Below are 15,979 nucleotides of genomic sequence, written 5' to 3'. Positions count from 1 at the left end.
GCGAGCCATTTTCAACCCTTCTTCTTCCTTGAGCTCATGGTAGAAGTGACCTTGGTGGTATTATTTGATATTGATCACGGACTGTGTTGAGCCAAACTGCCTCATTACCAATGCCGGAGTGTAACTTGTATACCCGGTTATTCCAATTAGGGACACGCTTTGATTACCCCTGCCGTCGAGAGCGGGTTGGCTTTGGCGTCCACGACTTCCTCCAACAGTAATTACGGCCATTGAAACTCAAAATCCGTTCCCACCACTGCTGTTCATTCTTGGTGATTACTAACGGGTCATTCTCTCGATGGGAGGCTGGTCAAGGTACCAAGTCAATCCCTTTGTCTCCACGGGACACCGCGTGGTGATAATCCAGAGGTATAACAATTGAGAACAACACTTAATGGACCCTTTGCCCTGTCTTCTGCAGTGTGTAAGGGTCAACAGGGTCTCTGCAAGAATTGATGGCATCGGATTGATCCCCTGCCTTTCTACTGTCCAAAATACTTCCACCGCGCTGCAAGTGATGATTCCCAATGGCCCCGGGAACAGAAGCAGACCATAGATTCCCAAGGCGAGTGCCACTGAAGCTTGATCCTTTGTTTCGCTTGGAGGTAATGATCTAACCGCTTCTCGAGTGCGTCCAATACCATCCATGTGTGTTCCCTTTGATATTTCTTTTGACTTCGCCTCCTCAGAAGGATGCCCAACAAATGTGTTAATCGTTTCAGTGCGCCTATGCTCAAGGTGTAGGTAGATCCGGTTACGCAATGAGTCACGGAATACCTAGTAATGCACGATATTCTTCCATAGTGGGAAGTATCAATGTCATTGAAAGAGAATACCGTGCCTTAGGATTCCAATGCGACAACATGGCAATTAATGCCGGGATTTGGACCTTGACTAGCATTAAGGTTCCAATCCTCCAGTACTACTCTTCAAATCGTGCCTTCACCTGATCGGGAAGAGAACTCCATCAATTATACAGACCATCGAGGCTGTTCATTCTGACCTCTATTTTATCCAGATCTAGTGAAGGTATTGAGCTAGCGTGTGCCTCGGCAACATCATTTTGCGAAGTGCAGGCCTATGAGCTGATTTGGACCAAAGTTTAGCATCTTGAGCCTCTTACGCATTGACTCGAGGATGCCATGATAAAAATGATGCCTATCCTTTTCTGGACTCTTGGTTTGGTAATGCTGCGAGAAAATTCGTTAGTAAGACAAATTGGGGTAATTTTGAATCATACTATTGTGAGGTGACACGTACTAATTTATCAAAGTTGGATAATGTGTTGGTGTTCTAGTAAATTCAAGATTACCCTAAAAAAATGAACAAAAGGAAATTAAAGCGAATAGGGTAAGAGTAAGTATGCCCCTTTTTGTCCTATAGTAGGAGACTCTAATATCGGGTGGCGCTACCTATCTAGATAGTTCTATCTTATAAGGTAGTTTACTACGGCTTTCAACTATTGTGATAGTTTAGCTCAGGATCTAATTTTCTAAAAAGCCACAGGTTCCCAAATTGCCCCTACTGTAAACAGTAGAGCCCCATTCTACCACCATGATATTATCGGGAAAATTCCAAAGGTATAACGGTGAATAGAGCAGTTTCAATTTGGCGAAGCCTTCACGGATACTAACGGGGTAAAACCCATGGTACCGCTACATGACCCCTCCTACTTTCCTAAAGGGTAAGAAAGCTGGGTTAGGACCATAGTGTGTGAGGACATCGTGTGAGTGTTCGGTGTGTGAAGGGACACCTTTACCTCTTCCCAATTCGAGATTTTATTTTCCATTTTCCCTTTTTCCCTTTTTTGAAATGAAAACCTTTGTAGGAAATAGAACAGGCAAAACAAAATAGTTAGCAGCAATAATAATTAATGTATAAAACATCGCCGAATGAGCCCATCTAACTATAATTTGATCTAACAAAATTAAATCTACTTTTGGACCACTAGATCGGGGTTAAAATTAAGTCCCCAGCGGAGTCGCCAAGCTATCGCAAAGGGATTTTGCGGTCGCCTGGACGATCACTCACCGAAGTGGGAAAAGTGAGGAGTCGCCACCTTAGTTTTGAGGGAAACTAAAGAAAACCATTTGGGAAGATAAATTAAAAATGAAACCACTTCAAAACAGAGATTCTAGGTTCGGGGTCCGTAAACGGGTGGGGAAGGTGTTAAGCACCCCACCTCGTCCCTTAATAAGGGTAAGTAGATTTAATTTTGCGTTCTTTATAAATTAGTTAGGAGGGCTTGAATGGGAATGTTAATCCTTTTGGCTAAAGGAACATTTGATTTCTCACTGAATTTGGATCACCCAGATACACAAGTAAATGAGACCACCTTAGTGAATTGATGTTACGAATTTTTTTAGTTCTGAGATTATTTTGCGTACGGGTTAAGATTTGGTGTGAGAATCGGATAAAAACCCTCCTCCGATCTCTATTTAATGGTTATTTATTAAAACCTTGAGTAGAGACCGGATAAGAACCCTCCTCCGATCTCTATTTAATACTTATTAAAATTTTGAGTTGAGACAGGATAAGAACTCTCCTCAGATCTCTATTTAATGGTTATTTATTAAAATTTTGAGTTGAGGCCAGGATAAGAACTCTCCTCAGATCTCTATTTAATGGTTATTTATTAAAACTTTGAGTAGAGACAGGATAAGAACCCTCCTCAGATCTCTATTTAATAGTTATTAAAATTTTGAGTTGAGACAGGATAAGAACTCTCCTCAGATCTCTTTTAGATTGAGGAGCACGAAAGGGACTTTTAGATCTCGGATTTTAATTTGACTACATGACATAAGAGCTTAAAGCTAAGGATTACGGCATTCAAAGATCTTTGGGGATAAGGCTTCTCGATACCTTTTGGCTAGATGGGAAAACTAGACTTGATTTACCGACCTTCCATGTATTCATTTTACCAATATCTATTAATGGCCGATATATTACATTTTGTTTATTTTGGTTTTATTCCAACTTTGTGACCTCTTTGTCGAATTCTTTGCGTTAGCCTAATAGTTTGGCTATCTTCTGGCGTTATTCAAGTTCTCTCTTTTAAAGAGACCCTAAGTTATAGTTACCTCGTCTTCAGGACCATTTACACGCTACTAGGAACTAGAAAACTTGCATTGAAATAGCGAAGATTAATAAAATGACGGACTAATCACTAAAGAGATAACTCGAGAGTAACATTATTTAGGGTCCTTTTGCACAAAATGGACTTGGAGAAAATCACATACGTAAGAAGAACAAAGAAAGTGCGAAAAATAAATGTAAACACTTAGTAAAGCGGCAATATGAGCTCTTACAGCGAGCGCCAAATCTCTTTGAAATAGCTATGGGGTGGCAAATAGAGATAAGGCAGTTGACTAATTAGCACGAGAGTGATGTTCAGTCGGGAAGTGAAGGGTGCTTAGCTAAAATATAATCAGATTAAGATAAAGCGAGTGGGATGAAGTTGAGCTTGGACAATGGGAATAAAAGAGAGATGATAAAGGGTGAAAATGAGAGTATGACGGATAATGAACAAGCTGGAAATGTAGAGTTCGATATTGAATCCTTTTCAAGAAACACTTGAAAACTAGTTTCAAAAGTTTTCCAATCAACACTTCAAAGTAGCGGAATAACAAAATGAATGAAGTTTTGAGTTCTTAGCTATAATATGACCTCTCTTTTTGTTCGTCCATCCTTTTATAGTTTTTCATGCGGTATTTATAGGAATCGGGCGCTCCGTGGAGGGTCGGGATTTATTTTGAGGAGATGGAGGGTCAAGATTTGAAGGACATGATCGGATGTCCGAATTAAAGAGAATCAAAATGAATGGTGAGATCCCTCTTGAGCGTTTGTCCTTTTCTTCTTTCAATCGGCGGTCCCGGATCTTCTTGTCGGAGCGATCTAAGGGCTAAGAGCGGAAGATCTGGTATTGTCGTCTTCTCTCTTGATCCAAGGGTTAGGGTTTGTCCTTACAAGTGAGATCAACGGTGGAGATTGGGATGTCTGGGCTGTCATGACATACCACGGCACTGTCGACGTGCGGGCGATTCTTAGGCGTGCGGTGGAGATCTAAATGCGCAGCGCTTTAACTACCTTAGCTCGATTCGGCAGCGGTTATTTGGGATTTGTCTTATTCTTTTGCCTTTCAATCCCTCCTCTTTCTAATCTCTTTCACATGTTCTTTCCGATCTTTCATGCTGGTCTCCCATCTTAGATCTATTATTCCGATCTTTCCTTTCCTTAGGTCAGTCTGGTCAAAGCATTAATTGCTCCTCGATTCGGCGTTAAGCCATTTTACGCTCGACAATAAATGCTCATTTTCCCTATATATACCCCTATTGTGAGACATTTCCTTCATCGATTTTCCTCTCTTCCTTTCTTATTTTCCACTGTTCTCATTTGCTCGGTGGAAGTTAGGCCATGATTGTGGTTTTGATCCCTTTAGATGAGCTTCTTTAACCACCGGCTGAAAATTCTGATCGGTGATCGCATAACCCTAGCGGCGATGGTGAGAGAAGCTGGATTTGACCGATCTGTATTGCGGACCTCGGTTGTATCGATCTCGAGTTTCTCAAGCGAGTTCATTCGGCTTCTCATCACATTGAGTGTTCGGCGATTACGATCCACATTGGGTGTTCGACGGCGGATGAAGCATCCGGTCGGCAATATCCTTGGGATCGATTATAAGCGATCCTTAGATCAACCTTTTGATATAATCGGATCTCAATGTATTCCAATCCTTAGAGATCGCCCGGATGATGTAATCCGTTAATGTAATCGGATCTCTAGAGATCGCCCAAATGATGTAGTTAGACCTTTATTGTAATCTCCGATCTTTTTGGAAATAAAAGTCTTGTTTCTCCAATTATTATCTTATTGATTATTTTAGATGCCTTTGCATGGAACCTCGTGAGCATTAAATGCTCGGACTAGTATAAATAGGGATGGGGTTAGCCATTTGCTCTCTCATTCCATTTGATCTCTTGCTCACAACTTGAAGTTCTCTCATTTTCCCAAGTTCTTAAGCGTCGATCGGACTCGGTAAGGGCTTTGATCTTCTTTTTAGTTTAAGTTCTTTATTTCCTTTGAAAATGGCGGTGTCGAAGGTCGAGAAGCGTGAGCCTTCCTTCCATTCAGTTCTCATGGTCGTCAGATGAAGAAGAGGTAGTCGGGCCAAGCACGCCTTTGAACCCCTAGGGTCTCGTTCGGCTCGGGGCGGATCATACCATCAAGGCGTGCACTGTTTCATGGAGAGACTCTCCTATAGATGAGCTACCGTCGGTTCTTGAGTATCCGATCTGCAATCGTTTAGCCAAGAATACAACATTCGGCTGATTAAATGCGAGCTAATCAAGTGCCACGGCGATCTTCGTGTCGATCACTCCTTTGAAGAGAATGACATGGTTATGGTGTCGAGGAACAATTAAAGGCGGTCTTTGGTTCCCTCTAGATGACTTCTATAAGGAGGTCCTAAAACTTCACGGCGTGCATTGCTCAAATTCACCTAACTCGTGGCGGATCTTGGTAGCCTTAGGGTCTATGCCGAGATAAGGGAATCGGACCTCTGGCTAAGGTGTTCGCCAGTGCCTGGACTAACTTTCGGAAAGGATGGCGAACACTAGTTCTTTGGTGAAGCCTCATTGCGAGCTCTTTTCGATCTGCCCTCATCCCTTAATTGGAAGAATCGTTTCTTCATTACGAGGAGCAAAGATCAGATTTGCTGAGGACTTCCCCGTATGGTGGTACTAGGGGCCTTTGCTTGAAGCATATTACCTGAACCGGGAGGAAAGCTTAATAGTGATGGATCTGAAGAGTCGGGCCGCCACTCAAAGTATTCTTGTTTGGATCGGTGGCTGCAGGTTGCACCATTGGACTATTCAGCGCTCACGGCCAAGACCGCGAACTTCCGCTCTCGACCTCGGCATTGGTATTTCCTATATCTCGGCTCGGGACCTTAGCGATCTCATGACCTTTTCTTTGTGCAAGTATGGCGGGTGGTGAGGGTTCTAGGAAGCGGAAGAAGGACAAAGAGATCTCTCGGAAAATATAGGAGATGAAAGCGTTTGGAAATGCTTGAACACTGGTTATGAATGCAGGGAAGTACAAGGGGACGCCTCAACCTTGGATCTGCCCGGCATTGAAGCTGTCAGATCTCCTCCTAGATTGGAAGAAGCGACCTCGGCTCTTCGGTTGTTCCAAGCACGGAAAGGGGTCCTTCTCAATCTTAGGAGGACCTCTTCTCGTGGCGCTCAAAAGCTAATCGAGTCACTGAAGAATAGCAGGTGTTGGGAGAACCGGTTTTGCCCAAGTCTTGGGGTCTTCCATCTTCCTCGGGAGGATCGGGGAGCTATCCTCGAGCGACCTTGATGATATCTTGACTCAATCCATGAGCGTGAGCGTGGAGTGCACAGTGAATCGGACCATGGTTTGGGAAAAGGTTGGCGTGCAGGTAAGGAGATCGGGAAGAAAAATCGGAAGTGGCTTCCCTCGATCCCAACTCTCATCGCTCAAGATTATATATCTCAAGTTGAGGCGGGCGAAGTTTTATGAAGGCAGGTGGCAGGCGAATCTTGTTACGGTGAAAGGAATCGGGTTCTCGGAGAAGTCCGAGCGCTACGAGGCCAGCGAAGGCTGCTCAGTCGCTCAACTCATCGAGGAGCTTAGCGAGAAAGGCGAGGCTTAAGGAGAAAGATGAAGAGATGGTGGCGGGAATGGCGGGGCCTATGTGAATGCTCACAAGGACCTCTTGGCGAACTCGAGCGTTACCAGAGGAGGACTTCTCTTGGATGGCGACTGGCTCTGAGGTGATGATGAGGGCGGTGAGGAGGAAGCGAGGATGAGAGAGAGTTAGCAAAATGTAAATCAGGCTGGGGGTGATCCTCCAGCTGAATAACTTGTACAAAAAAAAATGAAATGAAATGGAATGTCTCTTTTGTTCAATGAATGGATGTGATTGGAAAATCTCTGAATTGCCTAAGTATTTGATTGTATGAGCATAGCGAAACAAGAACTAAATGCAATTATTAATCTAAGTATAAGAGATCGGAAAGCACAATAAGCATGAGATCGGTGGGGAAGAAATGCTGAATGGGACTTGATTAAAATTGAAAATTTAACTTGAACACTTAAGATCGGAATCCTCATTAAGCGAACCAAAACCTTAGCTCTTAATCTTTCGAAAGGAGATCGGCAATAAAGCGGTAAGAAAAGATCTCATGCAGTTCATTTCGTTTATTAGGAATATACTTGGCGGGTCTGAGTTTCGATAATGGGTTTGAGAGATCGGTGGCGATAGTAGTAAAGCTTTGGTGATCGAGAACTTAACAATTTGATTTAATTCTTTGCGGGAGAGATCGGAATTGTGACAGCCTATCAAAGAGGGATCGGAAATGTGATTAGCTGTCCGAAGGAGACTTAGTACCGAGGATCGGTTTCAAAGTTTTATTGATTTTGGAGATCGGCCAAAATATGGTGTCGACAGGCACTAGAAAAGGAACTGCCCAAAGTATCTTGCTTCTTTGAAGGACAAGAAGGATACACCATCGGAAGGTATGTCCATATCTTGTTATTTAGATTCTGATGATACTCATAGTTCATCTACAGCTTGGGTTTTAGATACTAGTGTCAGTTCTCACACTTCTTATGATATGCAGGAACTAGTAAAAAGTAGCAACTTGCGTTCTCGAGATGTTAGACTCCAGATTGGTGATGACTCAACTGTTGAAGCTTTAGCCATAGGATCTAAATCTTTTTACATATCTGGACATGTTTTGTATTTGGATAATATTTTATATGTACCTGATGCTTTGAAGAACATCATTTGTATATCTAGTTTGACTAGAAATGGCTATGAATTTTAGTTCACAGATGATATTTGCAATATTTATTTTGGAAATAAATATGTTGGTTCGGGTTATATGAATGATGGTCTTTATTATTTGGATAATAATGACAAACACGAATTGAATGCAAGTGATCTAAATGAATGCAATGCCATCATGTTGCAGAAGATAGGATTGCAAAACTAGAGAAAATGGGGATTTTATCCTCATTGGGCTCTGAGCCTACTTCAACTTGTGAATCCTGTCTTTAGGACAAAATGACTAGATCACCTTTTGTTGGACAAGGGCTAAGATCTGAAAATATTTTGGAGCTAATACATAGTGATGTATGTGGTCCATTTAAAGAGATGGCTAGAGGCGGTTTTCATTATTTTATTACCTTTATTGATGATAAATCTGAAGGAGCGAAAGCATGAAAAACACAAGTTTATATCATTGAATTCAAAATTTTTCACCTAGAATCACATGCATCATGCAAGATTTATTTTTATCTATTTGATTTCAATGATAAACAGTATATTAAAACTCTTTTAATATGTTTTGGATCTAGATTTGCCATTTAAGATTTTAGAATTAATAAGATTAATTCATTAGAACCCTAGATTATATCAAGAATAAGTGCACTAACCTTTTGATGCACTGCAGTGTGTTTGACAACTTTGGGATGCTCCTTAGGACACTAGATGTTGTCCCTTTAGCTTGTCCACACCAAGATCACCTATGGCAGCACTTGAATAGCTTCTAAAGCTTTTTTTATGAATTAGAAAATCAAGTTTTGCCTTTTGAGAGATTCTGAGATATAAACAGGAAACTAGAAATAATTTCTAGTATTTTTAATTCAAGAGATTGTTTCTTAATCTCTTTGAATTGATGAGAGATGAAGAAGAAGAGAAGGGAGAGTAGCCAAGGCTGGCAGCACAAAGAGATGAATGGCAGCTTATGTTTTTATTCTTTCATCTTTACACTTATATAGCTAGGTCACCAATTAGAACCCTTGCCACATGTCACCTTCTGATTGGTTCTAGGTTTAATTGACCCAATCATATTGTGCCAAGTGTCAAACCTATATTTAATCTTGACTTTAATTATATTACATGATTAAAAGACATTTGGCAAGCTTATGTGTAGTGCCATGTGCCACCATCTCATGGTGCCACATGTCTCCCTGTGAAATGACCAAAATACCCCTGTGTCTTAATTTTGAGTTCTCAACCTAAAATAATTATTTCTCTTCTTCTAATCAATTTATATTAAATATAAATTAATTAATTAATCTTTATTAATTAATTTCTCATTAATTAAATTCATATTTAAACACTTTAAATATAAATTCAACTTATACTATACATCCAATAACCTAGATTTGGTTTCAAGCCATGCTAGGGACTTTGTAATCTAATTGCAAACCAAACATATTTAATTAATCAATTAAACTCTTTAATTAATCAATTAAATCATATTTAATTTGGTGATTACTTGTGTATGTGTGTGACTTACTAGGCTCATCACTAATTGGCAATGAGACATGATATAAACTCTTAATATCTTCAGAACTCTTTCTAACCATAAATGATTTCTCTAAATCATTTTATGCACCTCATAGACCATGGTTAACAGCTAGCATAGCATGCCATGGCCACCCAATCAGTAATAAGGTTTACCTTAAATGAACTTATAATCATATGTTACCATGCACTAGAATCTCTCTATTACAAAATCTCAATTCGAGCTAGAGTCATGGTTTATGTCAAACCCTATTTGCTATAAATATTATGTTCTCTTTTAATTCCAGTTCTTGATTAAAAAGATTTTCTCATCAGAAACCCTTTTCTGATTAAATCTATCTGTCCTGGCTAGGAACTTGAAACATTAAGAACAATTAAATGAACATAGGATTTTATCCCTATTTACTTAGAGCAACAGATTCCATCTTGATCAATATCTACCTCCATATATAACTAGTAGGAGCCAACACATGCCCATATACCTATACATAGTATAAGTATGAAAGCAGCATCAAACTCAAATCACCTATATACAAGATAACTGTGCTATCTCAGGTCTAAACATTATATGAACTGATATGATTTATAACAATACATTGACAAGAGTAAACTCCATGTGTGTAACACCCCTAAGTTCGGTAGTGCGTTCTACTGCTCCGGTGACCAGTGCTGTCCGGACAGCTAGGATGCCTAGAACTACACTTCAATATGAGTGAAGAGACATAAAATAATGAAATACAAAAAAAGAAAATACAAGAAAAACAAAGAAAAAATAATAGTAAAGAAATGTGATCAAGTTAAGCGGCGGAAACCTAGCGATGGGTGACACTTGCCAGGAAGTCACGGCGTGGACCGTTGACTAATACAGACTGCGGGGAACCACTGGAAAACATTTTAGGACTTAAATAGACCCTTGTTGAAGAATAAATATCATTAGAAAGATCAAAGAAAAATTAAATAATTAGTACAAAGAAAAGTGAGAAATCGAAAAAGCAGACAAAATACGATTATTCAGAAAAATCGAGGCAACTTGAACAGGGGCATTATGGTCATTTGACATCCTGAATTGTCTTTTGACCTAAATGTCCATTAAAAATAAATAATATTACACTTAGAAAATGAAATGAAAAATTAATTTGGTGGTACCTAAAGTAAATAGCTAAAATCATGGGTTAATGTAGGATTAAGTGAAAGTTTAACTTATAAAATGATTTAATTTTTAGTGGACCACTAAGAATTAATTAAACACATAGTGGGACATGTGTACACTTAATATGCAGCTGAAACCCCATCTTCTCCACATGAATTCAACATTGCCGTGAATGAGGTGAGAGGAAACTCCATAGCCATTTTTCATGCAAGCTTTCTTAACTCTCCATTTCAACTCCAATCCTTTAAGTTCCTTCACAAAAAATGGTCTACACATCACAAGGAAGATATTGATACCAATTTTGAGAAGTTTGGTGAAGGTTTAGCAAGTTACAATTAAAGGTAAGTTTGCATTTTTGAGAATTTTCTTGTTAAACTTTATGTTTATGTTATGGGTGTTAGTTTTGTGAAGGAAATTTTGAAGTTTAAATAGTTATTGAGATAGCCATTTTTGGACAGCCATGGGGTCACACATTTGATGAATTATTATGCATATAATTGATGAGAAATAATGTTGATCATGGTAAATTAATATCTAATGAATTGTTTCACATATATATGGTGATTTTGGAACTTGGATTAGACTTGATGGATTGTAGGGCAATGTGGTGTTGAAGGACAATTTCGGCAGCCTTGGGGACACTTGAATAAATGTGTATATTCATGGGAGTGTTGGCAGAATTGTGGCATTAAGGAATGAAGGATATGTGTATGAAATTATTGTGTAAAGTGTATGTGAGAATTAGTGGTGTTTAGGTGTGTATGTAATGGTATTGAGATATTGTAAATGTGAATTATATTTGGTGTGTTGAGGGTAATGGTAATCTGCCCAAAATAATGTTAATGTAAAGTAGATTATACTGTAGTTAATGTACCAAAACAGATTGGTAGGGAAGTGAACCAAATTGCAAGGTATATGTGTGTTTGAAGTGGGGTGTGAAATGCATATTGAGGGCAGTGTACATTTTAGCCTATAACCTTAAATGTGTAACCTCAATTGGTATGAGACCAATTTGAGTTTAAACTTGGCAAAAAATGTGCCAACTTTAATTGTTAAACCATACAAAAATTCTGCTTGCAAGGTGACCTAAGAAAATGACCAATTCGGATTAGGTACACTTGAGACCTAAAAACTGACCATTTGGGCAGCAGTGAGTATTTAGGCCATAACTCACTCAAAACAGGTCCAATTGACCTGAAATTTTAACCATGGATAGTTAAGACCCATACCTACAAGTCTTATGAAGACACCAAAACCCAGAAATGACCAGAAGCAAGTCAAAAAGCTTGCACAAGTTCGGGTCCAAAAACTGGCCGAACGAGAATGTAACATTTTGACCTAAAAATGACCTAATTTTATACCAATTGACCAGGAAGAGTGTAATTTCAATAACTTGTTCTACTTAACTCGGATTGACCTGAAATTTTCCCGAGTGCAATAAGACCTAGATCTACAAGTTTGTAGTTTCGGCCGAGACCGAAAACCGAGGAACTAGATCGTCGGTTAGGTCAAACCAGTATCGGAATCGACAATTTGCACTAAAATGCACTAAACAAGGAAATGACTTTGGTAAAGCGTACCAAACCTAAAACCCTACCGAATGTTACATATTAACGACACTAATACCTATTTTACCTAAAACGCAATGATGGTTGTTATATTATGTTATTAAGTGTATTATTGAGTTCAGTGCATTATTTACCTAACACCATCAATAGAGGCAGTTTAATTTGCTGAAACACTTCAAATTGTGTTTCTCAGTTAACAAGGACTCAGCAAAAGGGAAGGAAACACTGAGTCCAGATCAGGGAGACAGTCATCAGAGGTTTGTGCACAACTAGTTTTCAACTGATTTTGCTCTGAATAATATTTCATATGATTAATTGTATGTTATTGTTTTAAATTGTCTTTGTACTGTGGCTATTTCTTTTGAATTTTCAATTGAAATGAATTATGACTATTGTACATTATTGTTTTAAATTGTGTTTGTGCACAACTAGTTTTTAAGCGATTTTATTTGAATATTTCATATGATTAAATGGCGTATTTTCTTATGTATTATGTTTAACAAGCATTGGATTTAATTCAATGATTATTGAAAATTGTTATAGTATGTATGAATTTAGCTTTGTGAAATGGTATTTCCACAAGTATTAAGCATTGTATGGATTGAATAAATTATGTTTTAGAAAATTTTGATAGAACATGTTTTGAATTGTGATGGCAATTTTCATGGAAAAATGCAATTGTATGATTTGAATTGTGATGAGCATAAAACTTTATTGGATATTGAAATTGACTTTGAATCGAATTGTATTGTGATTTATGCTCACTAAATGGATTGTAATATTGTTTTATATCTCACTATAGATGCTTGACTAGGTTATTACCCGTCTCTCTCATTTGTTGAGAAGACAATGCAGTGAGTTGTGTTTTGATTACCATGAGTGCGTGCAGGCTTAGATTTGCCTCTGATTTGAGGTTAGATCTAAGTTTATTTTATCGTTATGGCCCTTGCGGAAGATTCATTATTGTGATGGTACTGTGCACGATGATTCGACCTCCCCGACCATAGGGAGTTAGAATCTGATTCGACCTCCCCGACCATAGGGAGTTAGAATCACATCGAATATGGCCCTTTCGGATTACTCTTGCATAGTTAGTGAGATAAAGATTGATTTTTGAGATACATAATGACTTTTGAGATACAATATGATATTTGAGATACAGAATGGCTTTTGAATTGTAAGGAATGGTGATTTTAATTATGGTTTATGTATAATTGATTTTGTTGGAATTACTTAAATGGATAGTCAAGATATGATAAATTGAATTTTGTGCTCCAAGTCATTTATACAAATGATTTACATTATTGGCAATGAATATTTTGAGTTTTGGAATTTGATGAGTATTCAGATTTCCAAATTATTTACTGTAAATTTTGTCAATATATATTGTACTATGTTTTAAATTATAGTTGTGCACCAGGTTCACCACTCAGTGATAGCTTTGTATCTTTATCATGGAGTAAGAAGAGCATAAAGCGATGAGTAAATTTCCTTGAAGATACATTGAGATAAGCTCGGGTATATCATAGATATACCCATGTACATAAGTTTTGATGTATGCATGTAATAATATGTATGTAAATTATTTGGCGATTGTAAATTAAAATTGTACATTGAAGTTGTAAAGTGAATTATGAGTTATTTTGACTTGTAAAAATTTGTATTATATTTCCTTTATCTCCTTCTTTGAAAATCTTGAAAAATTATTGTGGATTGAGTTGAGAAAAATATTGTGTTGAATTTTGTTAGAGTTGATATTGGGAAAAATATTGAAGTGCTTTTTACAGGTTTTACGAAGAAGCTGTTTTATCAAAATACAGATGGCACTCTGCCAAAATTTTCTGAGAAAATTTCTAATGGTCCAAATGAGTTAGTTGTTTCACTTTGTAGTTCACAAAGTTTTTAACACTGTAAATAGTGCTCACCACTGTAAAAGAAGTAAGAAAAGTTTTAAAATCCCTTGTAGTGTATTTAATGGGTTATCGATGAAGCGGAGTTGGTAATTCATTAGGTATACTACGGGATCATGTTATGCCTTACGGAGGGTAGGGTGTGACATGTTTTGTAGTATCGAGCAATGGTTTTAAAGTAAATTTTGAAATGTGAATTTGAAATCTTTTTGTAGGTAACTACAAATTATCATATGTTTAATACTTATAGTAGATTTAAATCATAAATGTTAAGTAATGGAGAGGAATCTCCTTGTGTTGGTTGTAAAAGAATAGAAAGTGCAGTGAGAAAAATGGAAGAGAAGAATGAGATAATAGAAACGATGCTGTGATGGCGGAAGAACAAGTTGAGGCCCAGCTCCACAAAATGTGAAGGCTTTGTGTACCGAGTTTACAGTACAAATTCTTGCACAAATGGCCCGACAAATGGCCACATTCTTCCAACAAATGGTGATAATCACGGCCCAAGTCCAAATCTGGACCCAACCCCACAGGGCAACATGAAATAGAAGAGGAGAAACCTATGGGTGAGCTCGAGCAGTAATTTGAGAAAGAAAAGAATTTGAGGAACCAGAGCTCGGGGATACGATGAGGTGGATCATTAAAGCGAGACCACCAAGGTCGATCGTCGAACAACTAGGAGTTCCTACCCTTCCCGCCAATGTGAAACTTGTGGAAAATATCATGGTGGGATATGCTATAAGGCCTCTGGAGCCTGCTACAATGGTGGAAAACTTGGACACTTTGCTAAATATTGTGCTAAACCACCTCGATCTGCTCTCCGGAGTTCACAGACCATCGGCGAGTCAAGATAGAAATAGAGTTGGTATTCCTCACCACTATAACACGATGAATCAACCGAATATAGTAGCGCACCAGTCGGAGAGTCCACTATCGCCAAGTAAAAGGAGCGAAACTTGGATGTAGGCGCTAGTAAGTTCTTAATTTTGAAAGAAACAATTAGTTATTATTTGATCCAGCACTACTTACTTATATGTTAGTGTTAGAATTCTATGTTTGTTGCTATTCCTTTACGAGGAATAAATTTTGATGTATTAGTGACTAGTCCTTTAGGATAATAACTATAATAACAAGTATGATTGACATTAATTTTGGAAGAATTTTAGCTAAAAGTATTTTCTAACATCTTAGTAAATTATAAAGCTAATTGGTGAGCCTACTAATGTATGGCAAGAGGACCTAAAAGTAAATTCTGATAATAGAATTGCTCTAGATGAGGGCAAAATGTTACTATTAGTAATTGTCAAAGGAAATTATGTCGAGAATCGGTTTGGGATATTAGTGGATTCGAGAAGGATAAGATGTTAGAAAACCTAGTCCATGAGGTTATAACGTAGTGACTATGTAATGTTCTCGATGTTTGTATTGTAAAGTGTAGATTCTGATGCAGGATTATTGTGTCTCTACATGCTTCCTCGTGGTATAATAAATTAAGAATAATTGTAAGTAATCTATAAATTGATACGATTGCACTTGAATAGGGTACTATTCTGAAATAAATGTGAAATTTTAGTGAAATTTAAAACTTGAACTAGCCTATCAAGCGACTACACTTGTAAGGTAGCTAGAGTCGGTGACTCGGTTACATTAATGTGAATTACACATACTCGATGGTAATTGCTATAAGCTTAGAGATATTAGTGCGACTTATCATCCTCGGATGGATGGGCCGGTCGAAACAAGTGATCGGTAAATACGAAACTCATTGAGTTCTGTAAATAATGAAATGAAATGATAATAATAACCTATAAAATGTAATAAACCTCGAGAATATCTGAGAACTTACGTCCTTGAATCAGGGAGATGGAGACAGATACATCCACTAACGAATTTGTATACATTAATAAGTGTCAAGCTAGCATACAAGTGGCACCTATGAAACATTGTGAGAATAGATAACTATGGATTTTGTGGCGAGATTTAGAGGACATAGAATAGTCATGATCTGATA

This window comes from Hevea brasiliensis, chromosome 7, assembly GCF_030052815.1.
Source record: "Hevea brasiliensis isolate MT/VB/25A 57/8 chromosome 7, ASM3005281v1, whole genome shotgun sequence".
NCBI classification, from domain to species: Eukaryota; Viridiplantae; Streptophyta; class Magnoliopsida; order Malpighiales; family Euphorbiaceae; genus Hevea; species Hevea brasiliensis.
This window is presented reverse-complemented; position numbering follows the sequence as displayed.